Consider the following 19,931-nt stretch of genomic DNA (forward strand, 5'->3'; position numbering starts at 1 on the left):
TGTAGCACTAAATGCACCCCCAGTAGCACTTTGCACGTTGTAACGTTTTCATTTCATGTAGATGATTGTTTTAATGCTGCTTTCTCCTGGATTGTAAGACAAAGAGGGCGTGTTGTTTTATTTATCACTGTGTTATTTACCGCTGTACATACCTGGCACATAGTAGGCACAATTGTGTGTTGCATGGCTGTGCTCATTTCTGTCATGGCTCTCACGACATTGCACTTTGTATATTGATTGAATGGTGGCTTCCCCCTATAGCCTGCTGGTCCTGCAAGGGCATGGACAATGTCTTAGTCACCTCTGGAGCCCTGGTGCCCACTGCAGGCCTGGATGGTGGCTGGGACTCAGTACAAGTTTACTGGTGAATAATCAAAAGAATCACAAAGTGATGTCGATGGCAAAAACTGGTTATGGACAGAGCCCACCTATGTTCTTGACTCATGTTGGCCACATCCAATGTTCTTTTGTTAAAGAAACATGGACATTCTCAAATCTCTTCTGAGAGCCATGCCAAAGTCACATGGCCTGGCAGGCTTGAGCTTAGCGGCATCTGTGGTGTCTTTTCCCATTTACTGTGTGTGGGATGAATATTTGGATCTCAGTTTACTTATCCTAATGGCCTGTTTGGTAATAAAAATGAAATAAAAACCTCACAGAGTTACAAAACAACAGTGAAGAGTGTTTTTTGTTAGTAGATAGTTCTATTTCAAGAGCTTTAGATACATTATCTCTTTTAATCCTTGCAACAGTTCTATAAGATGAATATAATTATTAACATTCCCATTTGATATATGATGAAATTGAGCACAGAGGGACTAAATATCTTGTGCAAAAATCACTTAATCTTAACAATTGGTTATACTATCAATGCTGCTGCAGGATTCAGGAGTTTTCCAGGTAGGGCTTGACATTTAGGCTTCTAGTTAGTGCTAAAGCAGAGTTTACTTCACCACTTGCTTCAAGCTACAAGAATCATCTATGCAATAGGGATTTTTGACTATCCTTGGTTGCATGCAAGATTTGACCTTAATTTTTCCCTTTATATTCTCTATCATCATTATCAACGTCAATACGGTTTTTATCATCTTCATTGTCATCATCATTGAGCCCCTGCTAAGACGTGAACTTGGATGCTGGAAATATAAGAAGGTATATTGGGATGGTCACATTATCTAAAAGTATTCCATCTGGAAGCGAGCACATAGATCCTTTCGCCCAAGCCCTCAACTTTTCCAGGTAACAGAATGAGGTTCAGAGAAGCAAAGGGGGCATCAGTAGTCAGGTATCAAGGTCAGGATTCTAACTGAAGCCTCTGATCTGGTATTAGTGCTGCTTCGTCTGCATCATGTTACCTGCCTGTGATGGTCAGTTGCATGTGTCAATGTGACTGGGCTGTCGTACCCAGGAACTGAATTAAACATGAATCAAGATGTTGCTGTGAAGGTATTTTACAGATGTGGTAAACATCTATAATGAGTTGACTTTAAATTAAGGAGATTGCTCACAATATTGTGAGCAAGGATGAAGTCTTGAGGCAGAAATGTTTCTTTTTCAGGAAACCTCCATCTTTTCCAGCCCTTCAACTGATTGGAGGCCTTACAAAAATTGAGGTTTCCTGGAAAAAAAAATTCTGCCTCAAAGGAGGCCTTAAGAAATTGAGATTTCATGAAAAAGAAACATTTCTGCCTCAAGATTGTTGCATCAACTTCATCCTGAGCTTCCAGCCTGCAAGCTTGCCCTGCAGATTTTGGACTTGCCAGCTAAGGTGATCATACAAGCCAATTCAGTTCCTTAAAATAAATCTCCTAATTATCTATTACCTATCTACCTACCTAGCCATCATTTATCATCTGTCTACCTATCCATCATCTATCATCCATCTATGTATCTATTATCTATCATCTATTACCTATCTATCTACAGTCTATCTACCTATCAATCATCTATCCATCAATTATCTATTTTCTATCAATCAAGCAGCTTCAGCCCCAAAAATTATACCTGGGTAAGATCTTTAGTTCCACGTGTTACTTGCATGAAATCAACTGGAAGCAATTACAACTAAAGTGAACTAAGTTTTGAGAGAACCATTTCACTGTAGAAGCCCAACCTGACCCGCAACATCCTTTAACTCTTAAATCTCTGAAACTATTTGAGAACCTCGAAACCCAAATGAATAAGAGGTAGGCTTTAAAAGCTGTGCATTTATAAAGAAGGTTATCCTCCCAAACACTCTTCTGAGACAAAACTAGGAAGACCGAGCTAGCTTTATAATAGATTAAGAGGAACCTTCCAGAGAAAAAGCAGTGGAGGACTAATGCTTAAGGGAGATTCACCCAAAAGCTGGAGCCAAATTGGCCAGGTTGGTTTTAACCAAAGAATGTAATCCATTGCCAAGACAGAGATCCCTCATTACTTCTGTTCAAGAGTATTTGATAATTGTCATGGCCCAGTGACTGCCGAGTGTTTCCCATTATTCTCTCTCTCTTTTTTAAATAGTTGTTGTTGTTTTGGTTTTTGAAATGGAGTCTGGCTCTGTCATTCAGGCTGGAGTGCAGTAGTGTAATCTCCCCTCACTGCAACTTCTGCCTCTCAGGTTTAAGTGATTCTCCTGCCTTAGCCTCCCAAGTAGTTGGGATTACAGGCACCTGCCACCATGACCAGCTAATTTTTGTAGTTTTAGTAGAGATGGGGTTTTCGCCAGGCTGGTTTCAAACTCCTGAGCTCAGTTGATCTGCCTGCCTTGGCCTCCCAAAGTGCTGGGATTACAGGTGTGAGCCACCACGCCCGGCCAGTTCTCATTTCTTGAAGGAAGTTTTTACTACAATTCCCTTCCTTTTCTGCCGTTGTGTATGGGACATGCTAGGGACAGACGCTTCGATTTTGACTTTTTAGAACTGCAAGGACCACATCTAGACTTGATAGAGAGGAGAGCCTTCCCAGAGACCCTGTCTATTCCTTAGTGGAAGGGCCAATTGTAGGTGAATATGAAAAAGATGTTTATGGCTGAAGGGTCACTCCAGAGGGTGGATTGTGGCAGACACTGCTTGTGATCCATCCAGTATTGTTCTCTCCTAGTCCTTTTACAAGAGAATTCCCATTTTGTGGGGCGGGCGGGGTGGGGGGGTGCCAAGAGCAACGTACACTGTTAAAAAAAAAAATGACATTTCAGTGCCTCCCTTGCAGATTGGACTAGTCATGTGACATGATCCTTGACAACTTTTCTGGGCTTTGGGAAGCCCATTTACCCTTTATCCCTTTCTTTCCTCCAGCAGGGAATGCTGGGATGATTGCTGGAGCTCTGGCAGTCATGTTGCAAGCACATGAATGGGCATCCCATCCCGGGGTCCCTTGTGACAGCCAAGGCTTGCTGCACTGGTCACTGATTCCTAACTCTTGGACTTTCTATGATGTATGAGAAGGAAACACCCACATTTGGGTTGAGCCGCTGTTGCTTGGGCTTAGGTTTCCACATAGCTGCACTAGGTGCTATAGGCCTGAATTGCTTTGGCTCAGGTTGGGTCAAATGAGGTTGTGAGGTGGCCCAGGCAGCAAGGGGCTCTCGTTCACAGAAGTAAAGTGATTTGCCAGAGCCAGGAAGTGGGGGCGTTGAGGCCTCAGGATGTCTCCTTTTGTCACCCATGTGAGTTGCACCTCCTACTTCCTCTCAGGTCCCTGAGAAAGGGACAGTTAGGTCGTCATCTTGGGAGACTTTTCCAGGACTGGGGGAGGGTGGGAGCATGGGGGTGGGGGGCTGGGAAGCCTTCTCATTAACATAAAAGGAACTCCCGTCAAGGACAAATCATCGTGCTGGAACTCGAGTCTACCCCATGGTGGACACTTTCTCAGAACATCAATTTGGACTTGTGAGCTCGCAGCTTGTTAGACAGGTCGGCAACCTTCATTTCTCTGGGGAAGGAGCAGCCAGAACATAGGCCTTGCTCCCAGGTTACCATAAGCCCAGGCCCCTGGAGGTGGCAAGGGGAAGATAAACAGTCCAGAAAGGCCATTTTCAGGACACAGTCAACCTAAGCATGCTTCAAAGCAGGCGTTCATTCATTCACTCACTCAACAAATGTTTATTGAGCCCTTAACAGTAGCCACACTGCTAAGAGCATGAGCTACAGAGATGGCCTATGAGGGCTTATATGACGCTGCCCTGACTTCCGGCACCATCTGGCGTGATCTCCTCTGCTGAATCCCCACTGCTGGGCTTTCCATGCTGCGGGCGTGCTCCTGCTCATTCATTTGTGCCTTTTTCTCCTGTCCAGAACACTGGTGCTTGCTTAGCCAGCTCACTTTGACCAAGCCTTCATCCAATGTCACATCCTCAGATTGCATCCTCCGAGCACGCCTCTGCAACAGCTCCCCCTCCTCTCGTCTTCCCACCCAGCTTCATCCTCCTCCCCAGCAGGTTACCCCTTGCCCTGGACTGGCTTACTATGTGTCTGTCTTCCCCACTAGGGTGTTACTTAGGAAAGCAGGGGCCTGGCTTTTCTCCCTGCGGGGACCTGTGCCCAGAGCAGTGCCTGGCATGGAGTTGACCCTTCCAATGTATTTGTCAAATGAAAGCACCCAGGCGGGTGTCCAGAGCTCCCAGGACAAGGGAGGAGTACACCATGTCACCAGCCTGCACCTGGAATGTGAAGACAGAACCCTCAGGGGACTGGGATGGAGGGGAGGTGGGCCCTGACCCAGATGTGACAGCTGGCTGCAAAAGGTGACTCTGCACCCGACATAGAGCAGGACTAACTGGTGACTGAGGGTCCAGCAGAGAGAGAGGAGATGAGCTACCTGGGGCTGGCTGGGGATCACTCTGCCCGGAGTCAGGGGAAGTGGGAGGGTGATGGCACCAATGGTGAGGTGGGCAAAGTGGTGGGCGGTGGGGGGAGGTTGAGAGGAGACGTCCCTAGCACCACTCTCACTTTAGTGTGGGAAAGTGTAGTGTGGAAGTGAGCTTTAGTGCTAGGGCGTGCACCCCGGTGAGAGTCTTTTGTTTTTAATAATTTCTTTTTAATGGCTTGTTTTAATAGCTTTGGTTTTTAGTTTGTTTTAAATAGCTTCTTTGGTTGCGGAAGGATGGCTGTGGGCAATTCCTGGAGCCAGTGCTGGCTCAGGGCTCTATGTAAGAAGGGGTGAGGCTCCAATATCTGGACAAAAGTAGCTTCTCCAGCCAGGAAGGAGGTAGAGAAGTCACATGGACAGCCAACACCCTCTGCCACAGTGGCATCGACCTTCTGCCTGGGGATAAGGAAATGTTGGTTGGAAAAGAGATGTGGCAGGACACTAGGAGGGCAGGAGAGGTGGGGAGTTAGGGCTCTTAGTGAAGAGGTAGGAGGCAAGAGTGAAGTGGAGGCAGTAGGGAGTTCCAGGGAAGATGCCACCAGGACACTCCTCAATGCAAGGAGGGTTGAGCCTGAGGGCTTGGTGTGCAGGGCTGCATACTGGTCACCCTCAAAGGTCCTCCCTTGCAGGGCTGTGAGCTAACCCCAGCTGCCTTTCCTAATCCCAACAGATGATAGACGAGAAATTTGGCCATAGTAAACCAGACTTGGTTCTAACTAGGTGAAAGCGTTAACCCCCAAATGCCCCCATGGATCTGCGGCGAGATGCCAAGTTCCCTATCCAGTAAGATAGGGCTGGAGCCTGTTTACCTGACTCTCTGAAAAGAGAGAGACCTCAGTCTGATTTCCACTTTACAAAAGAGGCAGAGATGATGTCACTGTGGAGGCGGGGGTGGGTCTACAGAGGTTTAGAAGTTCATCTGTAAAGAACAGGGCACCAGTGGTTCCAAGAGTGGCCCTGCAGTACTCAGACCCACGTGGAAACTTAATTTCATCGAAGCCTGTCCTCTGTATGCCTGGGAGAGCTGGCACACTGGCTGGAGGAGTTCTGGTCAAGGCCTCTCCTGGAGTGGAGGCTATGGCTGGGAGGTCAGAGGCTGGGGAGGGTTGGCCTGAAGCAGCCTTTGGAAAGGAGGGAGCAATCCTGGGAGCCTGAGAGGTGAAAGGAAGAACTGGAGACCCCAGAACCTTAGCCCGTGAGAGCACTGCATGTTTATTTGGTATCTCTTGTGCCTAGAACAGTGTCAGACACCTAAGCAAAAACCAGATCCATGTTTGTTGAATTAATGAAAGAAAGAATCCCCTGATGATAGTAATTTGGCCAACAGCAGCCCTGGGGGTTTACCAGTTTACAACTGGTCGGGCACTTCGGAAATGAGCCCAGGTTCTCGAGTCCGCTCTTATCTGTGGTTCTGTTGAAAGGGGAGAGCTGAGCTGCTGAGGACCGTGGGAGTCACACAGAGAGGATGAAAAGCTGGGAGGACTGGGCCCTGAGTGCGTGAACTCATAGTGTGAGGGGGGAATCATGTCCTTCCAAACTTACATGCTGGAGTCCTAACCCCCCATTCCTCAGAATGTGACTGTATTTGGAGATAGAGTCTTTAACGAAGTAAATAAGGTAAAATGAGGTCATATGGGAAGGGCCCTAATCCCATAGGACTGATGTCCTTACAAAGAGAGGAGATTAGGAAACAGACACTCACAGAAGGACAGCCATGTGAGGACGCAGGGAGAAGACGGCCGTCTACAGGACAGGAGCGAGGTTCCCGGAGAAACCAGCCCTGCCAACACCCTAAAGTCGGACTTCCAGACTCCGGAACTGTGAGGAAATACGTTTCTGCTATCTAAGCCCCCAGTCCGTGGTCGTGTGTTATGGGGGCTGAAGCCGACTACAGTGTGGGTGCCAGCCTCGTAAAGGTGTGAGCCAGGTGGCTCCCTCCAAAGAAAGAGGAAAGGCCTGATGGCTCCCAGGGCAGACAGGTGCTTCTCCAAAGACACCTGGGAAAGAAGAACCTATTTGTTGCGTTTAAAAATTGTGAATCTATTGTCAGTCAGTACTTAAAAGAATACAATGAAAGGAATTATTTAAAAATATATTAGACACACAAAATATGAGCCAAGCGTTCTTGCACTTGGATATCACCACGACGTCAAATTGTTCTAAGCTTCTAAATGCATACCCACGATGTCTGTCCTTATCCCATTTTGTGTAGGTAACAAACTGCCCACAACTCACTGTTAGCTGCAATTCCTTTTAGAAGCACTGTTCTAAAGCCCTGCCACTCATTCCAGGATTGGTCTGGCCTTAGAGATCAGACACTTGGGGAGCTGTGTCCAGCGGGGAGCTCCGAGGGGTCCTGTGAGCCACACCCCCATTGATGGTGCCCTGTAGAGGCCACTCATGCATGGCTTGGCTACCTGCAGCCGGGAGCTTTCTCAAAAGTAAGGAGAAGAAAAATGAGCATCTTTCCCATCCAGGAGTAAAGAGGGGTGCAAAGGGGGAGGAAAGAAAAGAATCCAGATGGCAACAAGAAGACAAAACTCCTAATCCAACCACAGCAGCCACCTCAGCTCTGCAGTAAAGACTTGGTGGATTTCCTGTTGAAGTCAATCTGAGCTCACGTGACTGCAGAATGTTGCTTACTGTGGTGTCTAGGTAAAGGCAATCATAGAGACAGAACTATAACGGGACGCAGAGCAGCTTCTTTCAGGGAGATTTGCTGTTCCTCTGCAACTAGCAGAGGAACAATGTTAATAATAGCTCACCTCCTATTATCCTGCCCAAAGGTCCACGGAGACGGTGACTCAGGGAAGCTGGTGAAGATTTGGAGTAGCAACTGTGAGGGCTGGACCTGACCAGAGAATGAGAGAAACCTTGAAAAGAGCATCGAAGACTGAACCAGGGAATGAGAAAAACATTGAGGAAATGAATCAAAGTCTCAGTTAATGCTGAGACCGTGAATTTGAAGTAACTTAAATCCACAGAAGTGAGCAAATTCTTCCAGAAGCTTCCAACTGGTGCAGTGGAGGAGAGGAAGGTAGGTCGTTGCATTGATCTGCAAGAGAGTATATGAAGTGTGTCCCATGAGAATGGGGCTAGGCAGAGAGCCTCAGTAGAGCCAGGAAGCAGGAGAAAGCATGGGAGCAGCATGGCTGAAAGGCTACCGGGCAGTCCTGTGCTGAGAGCCAGAGAGGAGAGAGCTGTACGCATAGGAGACTGTGGCCTGAGACTGAGCTCTTTGAGTTTAGGCTTCTAGAGCTGGTCAAATCTGGGTGATAAAGCCTGGGGAACGGATGGGGAGTGAGTTGGTGAGCTGGAGTGTGGATGGAGGGTGTTGAGTTGAGGGGATCTGAGGCCAGGTTGTGGGCTGGGTGCCACACAGACATAGGGGCATCAAGGAACAGTGGCATTTCTAAAGTGGAAAGGGAGATTCTGCACTGCCAGGTGCCAAACTCCTCATGTGAGGGAGTGAGTCCATGAGGTTTGAGGACAGCAGCAGCAAGGAGCTGCCAATGGTGGTGGAACCTGACAGTGGGTGTGCCCTTTGAAGGAAGGAGGGGCTGTACCCACGTGTGAGAATGATGGCCTGGCAGCGGCAGTTTGTGGAAAACCATCCTATCCCTAGGAGGGCCTGTGGTGGCAGAATTCCCTTGAGAACAGCTGAGGAAGTGATGGTCCAGAGGCTGCATTGTCCTGAGCTGTGCCAGGTGATGAGGAGCCCACTGTAGTTCTTACTCAGTGCGTAAATGCCCCGTGGCTGGGTTTACATACCGGTCCTGGGCACCAGGCCCCAGTAACAAGCTGTGGCTCCTCCTCTCACCTTTTTAGGACCTGCATTGTCCCCTCCCTCCTGCATCCTCAGTCTCTCCCCATCACTGGCCACTTCCTTCTGTCCCTAGGCAGGCACAGGCTGCCTGCTCTGGCTACCATCTTGTTTCTTTCCTGCCTTGCATTGGCAAACTTCCCAAACAAAAGGTTTGTAATTCCTGCCTCTATTTCCCCACCACCTTCTCACCTATAGTCTCTCTTCTGCCCTCTCCTCTCAGCTGAACAGCTCTCTTGAAGGCCACCAGGGCTCCCTGCACTACCAAGAAATGGTGCCATTTCCCTTTTCTTCTCCTGGGTGTCTCAGCAACCATGGCTGGGTTACCATTCCTGCACCCTGCAAACACACTTAGCCTGTTTTCACACCGCTGTACCCTCCTTCTTCTTGACTCTTCTCTCTCCGTTCCCTTTTTGATGCTTCATTCTCTTTCTTATATCTTTAATAAAATCCCTTCTTGGGACTATGCTGTTTTCTCTACCCAAAGCACAGTGTATTGATGAGATGCGTGGAGGCCAATGCCAAACTGCCTAGACCCAAATTCTGGCTCCGCCACATACTGGCCAAATGACCCTGGGAAATTAGTTCTCATTTCTATGACTCGGTTTCCTCATATGGAAAGTGGTATGATAATACCTACTGCCTAGGGTTTCTGAAACTCCAGACCGTGGCTGCTGTATGATAACTATGAAGTCTCTCTCCTCCAGAGCTCTCCCGTCTACCCCTCTAGCTCCGGATAAGGCACATTTGAAGTCTTTGTCAGACCATCCCATGAACTTAGTTTCATTTGGAGTGACTTCATGTTCTCATTGCTGATTTTGTTGACTGTCTTTCTTTACATCATGTTTGTCATCTGATTTTAAATGTTGGTTTCAGGCTCACCTACATTAGGGGGTTTGCTTTTGTTCTGTTTTCTCTCCCCCTCTGTCTGCTACCCTTCCTGGGTAGTAGTTTTGTGGCAGCCCTCATGCAGTTCCCTAGTCAGAACCAAGTCTCCTAGTGACATTTTGGGAGTTCTTCTTCTGCAAATATATTGGGGGATATTCTAGACCCAGTCACCAGCCATGTGGCTGAATCTTTTTGATCCCTCTTACTTATAATACCAATAGCTTCTTAGAAACCAGGTAATTTTTATAAGTTAGAATAAAGGTTATCAAACCCAGTAGTTTTCAGCTGAAGTCCTGATTCTTCATGCAGAGCCCAGAATATGAGTAGCACAAATATATTTCAGACAGTTTACGTGTATTATACCAATGGCTTCCTATAAACCAGGGTTTCTCAATCTCATCACTGCTGACATTTGGGGCTGGGTAATCCTTTGTTATACAGAGGGTTGTCCTGTGTATTGCAGAGTGTTTAGCGGTGTCCCTGGCCTCTATCCACTGGATGTTAGTAGCACTCCCCCTTCCAGCTGAAACCACCAAAAATGTCTTCAACCATTGCCACGTGATCCATGGGCAACCCCTGATCCACTGGCAGACATCTAGTATCATAAAGCCATGCCCCCACACAGGGGTCTTACAGCTTCTGTGTCTGAAACCTATGGAGGAGCCCAACCAGCCTGTGGTCTCAGCCCTACTCAGTGCTTTGTGCTTTTCTTCTAATTTTGGGCAATAGAGATGTTTGCCTTTTGGGGAGTGTAGGGGGAAACCCTAGTTATACCTTTTTGTTGTTCCTTTGTTTCATTTGGTCCCTCATGGCTATGAAATTGGAGCAGAGGGTGTAAATTCATGCACAGATATGCTGCTTCATCTGGATCAGAATGCCCTCTCCTTTTCATACTTCAAGAATAGTGTCCTCCTTCCAATCATGACAGTCTTTCCAGCTTTGGAATATTTATAGCACTTACTGTCAGTAATAGTCACTTTACATGTTCTGCTTTCAGCCACTCAGAAGGGTTGTCAAAGTCTAGGACTGGTATTTGACTTGCTGGCTTATCTCTTGCGGCTCCAATTTGAGGTTGGCTTCTCTGAGGTTTCTTTGCCTATTCAGTAGTGGCTAAGAGGGCAGGTGGAACATAGTAGGGGTTTGGGAAACATTGAGCCATGAATCTCTTATTGGTTGGTACAAAGACCTCTGAGGCTCAGGTTCAAAAGTTCTAGCTACTGTCTTGCAGCTTTGAATCATTGAAGTAGGTTCTCTGTAGTACAAAGGCTGTTTGACCATGCAACCCACAAAATCAGAGATATTACACTTGGTCATTCTTAGAGGTAAGGTAGCCCTGGGTCCTGATTGCCTGGGGACAGTCGCAGTTTACTCCTGTCTTCCAGATGACATTGATAATGTCCTGTTTCACTCCCTGAAGTGCCTTGGTTTAGCTGATAAAATATGTGGTAACCCCACTTTGAGGCCACTAAGTATATTCTCCTTACTTTATAAGTGTGGACAGTGAACAAATTATATTTTCCCTTTACTTACAATGTTTCCCCACATTCCCTTGGGGAAAAGAAGCTAGTGAAATGTTTTATTGCCACTCCATGCTTGTTCGTGGATTTGGTTGAACTGGCATTTACTGAATAGCAATGACTGCTGTACACTTAGCAGGTAGGTGCTCAATACATGTGAACCAAACATACATCATCTGAAACGCCTTTGCACTACTCGTATTCTGTGCTCTGCATGAAGCATCTGGACTTCGGCTGATCACTACTCTGTTTGATGATGCTTGTGCTAACTTATTACAATTACCTCGGCAAGCCTATCTTTCACCCACAGTGTGGTCTGCACCCCAGAGCCCACATCCCCGCACATCTGATCACTGGGACTGACCTGCTGTGTCTGTCAGCCAGAAGCCAGCCTTAAGTGATTTCATTTGTGGAACTGATCAGTTCAATGCGGACAACACATACACTAAATCTTTGCCTCTTGATGGTAACACATCCTGAGTCCCCATAACTTCCACAGGCTGCCCTTCCACCTAGTTAATTTCTAAGGAGGAAAGAGGAAACTGCCAGGCTGGAGGTGACAGTTTGTCCCCTGCCTCCAGGCAGCCCTGCACCTAAACATGTGTATTCTAAACAAACAAAAAGCAAAAAACAAATTTCCAGCCCTTCAAGAGAGTTGATTTGGAAATTCCAGGCTCCCGTGGTTCCCCATAGGCGCTGCCAACCTAAAACCAAAAGGATCCCTGTTGTCTGAAATGAAGAAGGAGGGCCCTCCGAGGGGAAGCTGCTGTTCGACTTTGGCGGAGAAAACAGCTGAGGACGGGTTGACTTCTCGGCTGCTTCTTTCGGCCCTCCGTGTGCTGCCTCCTGTCCGACGCAATATCATCGTGTTTCCTTCTCTGCTTTCTTCTGGGAGATGGCAAACAGTTCCCCACCTTTCCCCTGGTGTCCCCTACTCAGGACCTGGAGTTCCTGCCCAGTACCACGGTGGGTGGGGCGCTCTCCCAATCCTGCAGGCCTGTCATGGCCCACCCAGATGGCTGGAACAGGGTGGGAGTTGCTGGTGCTCAGAGGGCTCCTCTGCAAGCCCCCAGGCTGTGTTTAACAGTCTTGACAAGTGTACCCTTGGGCAGAGGGCCAGGAACAATCCGTGTAACCCCACTAAGCTAATTATCCTCTCTGCAGATGGCCTCCCGCACTAATCCTCTTGGGTTTGCCATAATCCAGCTCCCTGTGGGGAGAGTGGCCAGGGTGGCAGGTCTCTGTGCAAATGGACCATCTGTTGGAGCTCAGGAGGCTGGGCTCCTGCCCAAGGGACTGGGGCCTCAGGCTCTCAGGCCAAGGAGAGTGGCCCCGAGGACTGTCCAGAGGAGGGTGGCCAGCCCTGCGGCCCAGGGGGGCTGAGCCAGTGGCAGGGAAGGAGGCGGTGTCCACATTGGCCTGATTTTCCTCCGAAGGACGTCCCCCTGAGGCTTAGGGGCTCAGGGGAGCTGAGCCATGCCCTTGTTCTCCCTGGAGGATGGTGAGTCAGCAGCTGCCTATGTCCCGCAGGGTCAGCCAGCCACCCGAGGGGCAGAGAGTCTTGGCTCTGGGAAGTCACAGCAAGTGGGGAGGCGTTTCAGCCTGAGAGCCTGGGAGGGATATCTTGAACAGGATGCTTGTGGTGACGCAAGGTCGGGCCTCTTCTGCAAGGCCTGCTGGGCTGTTTGGGAGCAGATCATGTTTGAACACGGCGCAGTGGAGTTTCAGGTTTCTGCTCGTTGAGTTACAGGATGTTAGTATCACAGCCTGTCTGGTTCTCCCACCTGGACCTGGAGGGTGAGCAGTGCAGTCGCTGGAGCCAGAGAGGGAGAAAGCCCTCCCGGGGAGGTCCTGGGGCTCTTGGAGAGGAGGGAGAGGGGGCCGCTGCCCCTTGACTCCTGCAGGGTGGGGTCGGCTGGGGTGGGAGCAGATTCTGGGGAGAGGTCCAGTTTGCTTCTTAGAGGACCCAGACTTCAAGAATCTCTGAAGATCCAGGGCAAAAAAGAGAGAGTGGCAGGGAAGGGGCGTGGAAGGTCCCTATAAATGAGGTCATTGAATTTTCTCTACCCAGCGTCCAGGCTGGCATCCTGGGCCCGTGTCTGCTGAAGAGACTGGACCCGGACAGATGAAGTCATGGGAGGGCCACACAATCAGACTGGGGTCTGCTCTTGTTATGGTAACAACACAGCCCCGGCGGCCGGGCAAGTGCCAGTCTCCTGTCCCAGTTTTCTGGTGGAGAAACTGAGGCTTAGGGGAGATCGGTGGTTCCCACAGCAAGTGAACAGAGATCCATGGCCCAGACTGGGTTCCTCAGACCAGGTCCAGCGTGGCTACGGCTAACTGTCCCTGTGCCTCCGCTCTGTACTTCCCCATGGGGCCATGCCCCACAGCCAACTCATCCCCGTGCCCCAGGCTCCCTCCCCAGCTGCTACACAGTGGAAGCTTGGAGGAAGTCGTGGGAAGGCGCCAGGACTCCTTCCCTGGGGGAGGTGCACAGCCCAGAAACGCATCTCAGACGGTGAGAACACACCTTCGAGATGGGCACTCCACACCATTCTTTATGTACCCTCTCGGTTATATAAACATCTTCCAGAAATCCTCTTACAAATTATAGTGACCTCAGACAGGCCTGCTGCTGTCTTCTAACAGGAGGGGACAAGAAGAGCTGGTTGCCGTTTTTTGCACCTCTGTGCTTCATGTGTGTGTGTGGGTGGGTGTGCACGTAAGTGTGCATGTGTGCACAGGTGTGTGTGTCCACATGTGATGTGGGTATGGGTGTGTGCACATGAATGTGCATGTGTATACGGGCGTGTGTGCATGTGACACATGTGTGGGGGTGTTTGTGTGTGTGTGTGCACATGAGTGTGCATGTGTGCACAGGTGTGTGTGTGCCCATGTGATGTGTGTGTGTGCATGTGATGCATGTGTTGGTGTGTGTGTGTGTGTATGTGTTGGAGGGAGACACCTGGTGTTTTGGAGGGATGCCTGGACCTGCAGTCACAAAGCATAGACCCCCTGTGGCTGGCGATAGAGTTCTCTGCTCCTCTGCTTCTGGGTTTTGGTCTCTTAGGTGGAAATCAAGGGGTTTGGACTAAACAAGCCTTCGGTTCTTTCCAGCTCGATGGCCTGTGCTTGCAGTGTTCAACAGCTTTCTCAGCTCCAAGTTAAATAACCCGTCCCTGTAACCTTTCCCTGTAAAACACATTTTCCAATCCTTTAATCATCTTGGTTACTTTCCTCTGAACTCCCTCCAAGAGACCTGTGTCACTGAATAAGTATGTCATATAAATTAGTCAGTAAATCAATCTGTCAACAATATCTCTTGAGCAACCACTCTGTGGCTTGCTGGAGGTGCTGGGCTGATACAATCCAACCACACAGGAACAAAGAGAGTTTTCACCCTGCCTCAGACCGGGAGTTCATTTGTCCAACAGTGGCCTGAGGCACTGGGCACCCACTGGGGTGTCATCGATCCCCAAAGACCGGAGCCTTCCTCCAACATTAATGTGTGAAAATACTTTAGGTAACATTAGCTGGACACCTGCTCTATTCAGAGCTCTGCTAGGCACTGTGCTAGTTGCAAAAGTGAGCATGATGACCTCCAGGAAGGGCAGGTATGTGTGGAGGATGGGAGGAGATAGGGAACCAGGAGGGGACGTGGACTCAAAGTGGAGAGGCGGCCACCCTCAGGCTGCAGGTGCAAACTTGGTGTTCAGATGTGGTCTGCTTTGAAGGCTTTTTTTTTTCTTCAATACAGAAGGATCAATTCTAAAATGAGGTAGCCAGAAACATTTAGAATTTTGAGAAAACCAGACTTTCATTCAAAGAGTGATTTCACCACTCACTAGCTACGTGAACCTTGGGCGACTCATTGACGCTTTCCAAGTCCCAGATTCTTTAAGATACTGTGGGGCTGGTTATACCCAGCAGGAAGGAATATTTGAGTTAGATGACACCTCATTCGTCAAGTGTGTGGTGCATAGCAGGAGATCTACATGTATAATCCACTTTCTCTCCACCACCCATGATGGATCAGTTTCTGAAGAGGCCCCCAACTCTTCTGGATGGATATCTATATTGTCAGCCGTACTGTTAGCTGGGGCTCTAAGTTCTATGAGTCCACTCTGTGACGTGTATCATATTACAGTCCCTGCTTTTTTTTTTTTTTTTTTTTTTTGAGACAGAGTCTTACTCTGTCGCCCAGGCTGGAGTGCAGTGGCGTGATCTCGGCTCACTGCAACTTCCGCCTCCCGGGTTCATGCCATTCTCCTGCCTCAGCCTCCCTAGTAGCTGGGACTACAGGTGCCCACCACCACGCCCAGCTAATTTTTTTGTATTTTTAGTAGAGACGGGGTTTCACCGTGTTAGCCAGGATGGTCCCCATCTTCTGACCTCGTGATCTGCCTGCCTTGGCCTCCCAAAGTGCTGGGATTACAGGCATGAGCCACCGCGCCAGGCCAGTCCCTGCTTCTTGATCCTAAAATAATTTCCTTCAACCCTGAAGGACAGTCTTTTATTTATAGTGGAGTCATGTGTAGCTTCATGATGAGAATGTATTGTGAGAACTGTGTTGCTAGACAGCTGTGTGATTGTGCGAACATCATAGAGTGGACTTGCACAGAACTAGATGGCGTTGTCTATTACACACTCAGGCCCTACACTGTAGCCTATTGCTCCAAGACTACAAACCTGTACCGCATGGTACTATACTGAGTACTACAGGCAATTGCAGCACGATGTGAAATATTTGTGTTTCTAAACATGGAAAAGAGACAGTACAGATACAGTATAAAAGACTGAAAAATGGCACAGCTGTAGAGGCAGCACCACGGTTATCTCATGCGGCACTGTCATTGATGAGGTCTGTCATTGACAGAAATGCCATTGTGTGGTGCGTGACTGTGTACTGTATGCCTCGAGATTTTACAGTCGTGGAACAACAGTTCTGAGCATAATTTTTTTTTTTTTTTTTTTTTTTTTTTTTTTTGAGACGGAGTCTCATTCTGTTGCCAGGCTGGAGTGCAGAGGTGCGATCTCGGCTCACTGTAACCTCCACTCTCTGGGTTTAAGGGATTCTCCTGCCTCAGCCTCCTGTAGCTGGGACTACAGGCACGTGTCACCATGCCCAGCTAATTTTTGTATTTTTAGTAGAGATGGGGTTTCACCGTGTTGGCCAGGATGGTCCCAATCTCTTGACCTTGTGATCTGCCCACCTCAGCCTCCCAAAGTGCTGGGATTACGGACGTTGGACACCACGCCCAGCCCAAGCATAGCTTTTATTTCTGTGGTTGGGTTCCACACTATTTTTTAGTTTAGCATAAATTAGCTGTGCTAGAAAGAGCACTTGGTCCTTGACCAAGGCCCCAGATTCACCTGGCAAGGTCATTTTAGACAAATCACAGAAAGCACTGCAGCGCTCCTCAAATGTGAGTGTGAGCAGAATCACCTGGAGGTTTTGGTAAAACAGAGATTGCTGGGCTCCACCCCCAGGTAATTTGCATTTCTAAGAAGTTCCCAGGCCAGGCTGAGGCTGAGGACCCAAGACCTACACTGTGACAACCTCTGGTATGGGAAGAACAGCCCTGGAGTTTAGCGGAGCTTGGCAGAGTCAGTTGCCCCTTCTGAGCCTGCTTCCTGATTTATCAACCTTTACCTTACAGACTAGACCTCAAGGTGATAATTAGACAAATTATCCCAGAGCACTTTGCAAACCATAAAACACTATAGCTATTAGTGGCTTAATGTTCCCCATTAGCTTTCACTTGCTTACCTATAAAATGGGGATAGTAATGGCAATTTTTATAAAGATTAAGTAAGATGATCTACATAAAAGCACTTTTGTAAAGTGTAAAGAACTATAGAGTCAGCCGGACGTGGTGGCTCATGTCTGTAATCCTAGCACTTTGGGAGGCCAAGGCAGGTGGATCACCTGAGGTCAGGAGTTCGAGAACAGCCTGGCCAACATGGCAGAACCCTGTCTCCACTAAAAACACAAAAAAATTAGCCAGTTGTGGTGGCACGCACCTATAGTCCCAGCTACTTGAGAGGCTGAGGCAGGAGAAGAATCACTTGAACCCTGGGCAGCAGAGGTTGGCAGTGAGCTGAGATCATGCCACTGCACTTCAGTCTAGATGACAGAGCGAGACACCCTCTCAATTAAAAAAAAAAAAAAAGACCACAAAGTCTTGCTCTTATGACTGCCCTAAGCCTCAGTTCCTGCCTCCCCAGTGTGACAGAAGGGCCACTGGGTCCACTGGTGTGCCAGCCTTGGTCACGTGACAGCTCATTATCATAGATGTGGATAACGCAAGTTTGCATTTAACACCCTGGCTGACGCCACTTTGTGTCTTGTTGGCCCCTTTGGTCAAAGCTGTATTTTGGGAGACTATTGCCAGCTAGGATGCTTCTGCCTGTGGGAAACAAAATTCCCAGCTAAAAGTGGCTTGAAGAATGCGGGGTTTGTTGTCCTAACAAGAAGTCCAGAGGCAGGGAAGTTTGGGCTTGATTAACTCTCTGGCTTCATGAGTAGAGACTCTGGGATTCTCTTGGCCTGCTCCTCATGATCACGTGGGGGCTGCAGCAGCACCCAGCATTCCACACACACATGACAATCCCCAGAAGCAGGAGGAGATGAGTCTCAAATTCGTGTCTCTCTTGATGGATGAAAGCACTTTCTCAGAATCCTCTCATTGGCCAGGGTTGGATCACGTGCCCTACAATGAGGGGAATGGAACTGCTTGATTGACTTAGGCCAGCTCATGTTCAACCCCTGTGGCTGAGAGGAACCCACCAACTGCAGCAAGAGGAAGAGGAGAATGAAGAAGGACTTGAGAGTAGAATCGGTTTTGCTGGAAGAAAGTTATGTCTGTGGGTTGTTTGAATCTCACGCTTCCTCCTCTGTGAGAGCTTTGCAAATCCACTGGAGCGGTGAATCCAGGAATTTTCTAAGGAAGGGAAAACCCCTACAAGGTTTTTTATTACACAGAGAAGGCTCCTGTCTGGGCTCAGGTGTGGCCCTGCAGCTCTGTATGAAAGTAGGGCTGTGGGGGGAGGGCCTACACCCCCACTGCGCTGGCCCCTCCTGCCTGAGCAGTGGATGTCTTTGGCCTTGAAGCTTCCTCGCAGCTCCTGTGAAGCATCATGGGAAACCGTGAGGATGAGACCATCAGGGGCTTCTCTAGTGATGGTATGCACAGGATAGAGGAGGATGAATGCTGGGAACGGGGGACATTGTGTTAATTCCCCTGGGGGTGCGGTGTCTGCCAATCTAAGTGATTTCCCAGCCACAGTGATTATTCTAAGTTCTATTCTTAAGTCAGGGTCTTAAGCCCTTATAAGAGTCAGAGAATGGCAAGGCCAAATGGATCTCATTGCCTCTCGGTTGGAAGCTCCCATTTTACTGGCAAAGACGTGGGGGCCACTTCGAAGGAGACAGAGAACCTAGGGCCTTGGATGGCATATTCCCAGACCTGCCCCACTGTTCCTTGTGATGTTTATTTTAAAAGCTTGGAAACGCATAGCAGATCTGTGCTGGAACACACGCTGCAACTGCTGGGTTTCAGAGCTATGGGTCTCAAGCCCACTTGTGTGTCAGACTTGTCTAGGTCACTTTATAAACAGAGCAGCTCTAAGGGGGCACTGGGAATCTAAGCTGAAAAACAATAGCAGCCATTAGAATAGGTACTATTAAAAAAAAAAAACAGAAAATTGGCCAGGCATGGTGGCTCACACCTGTAATCCCAGCACTTTGGGAGGCCAAGGTGGGCGGATCACCTGAGTTCAGGAGTTCAAGACCTGCCTGGCCAACATAGTGAAATCCCATCTCTACTAAAAATATAAAAATTAGCAGGGCATGGTGGCACATGCCTATAGTCCCAGCTACTCGGGAGGCTGAGGCAGGAGAATCGCTTGAACCCAGGAGGTGGAGGTTGCAGTAAGCCGAGATGGCACCACTACACTCCAGCCGGGACAATGGAGTGAGACTCTGTCTAAAAAGAAAGAAAGAAAGAAAGAAGAAAACAAACAGAAAATAACAAATGCTGGCGAGGATGTGGAGAATCTGGATTCCTTGTACACCATGGTGGGAATATAAAATGATGCAGCTGCTGTGAATAGCAGAATGGAGGTTACTCCAAAAAATTAAATGTACAATTGTCATAGGATCCAGCAATTGCTCTTCTAGGTATGTACCCAGAAGAATTGAAAACAGGGTCTTGAAAAGCTGTTTGTACATCTTGTTCGTGGCAGCATTATTCACAGTAGCCAAAAGGTAGAGATAATCCATGGATTCACCAATAAGTGAATGGATAAACAAAACCACTGGCATATACATGAGTTTGAATATTATTCAGCCCTAAAAAGGAAGGAAATGCTGACTCATGCTGCAACATGTTAAAATATTGGAGACATGATGCTAAGTGAAATAAGCCAGTCACAAAAGGATAAATACTGCACGATTCTGCTTCTGTCAAGTTCCTAGAGGCGTCAGATTTATAGAGGCAGAAAGCAAAATGGTGGTTGCCAGGGGCTGGGGAGAGGAGAAATGAGGATTGAGTGTGCAAAGGATCCAGGGCTTCAGCCCGGGGTGATGGAAGGAGTTTTGGAGATGGATGGCGGTGATGGCTGCATAACAATAAATGTGCTTAATGCCACTGGGCTGTACACGTAAAAATGGCTGAGATGTTCAGTGTTGTTATGTGTACTTTACCACAATTAAAAAAAGAAAAACCCAAACAGTAGCAGCGACAACCATAGCAGGCTCAGCTGTCACAGATATGCTCCCTGGGAAGAAGGTTAGAGGGCATTCACTAGGATTTGTACTCGGTTGCCTTGTAACCACTCTCCGTTGTAGGGAG

This window comes from Piliocolobus tephrosceles, chromosome 7 (genome assembly GCF_002776525.5).
Source record: "Piliocolobus tephrosceles isolate RC106 chromosome 7, ASM277652v3, whole genome shotgun sequence".
Lineage (NCBI taxonomy): Eukaryota > Metazoa > Chordata > Mammalia > Primates > Cercopithecidae > Piliocolobus > Piliocolobus tephrosceles.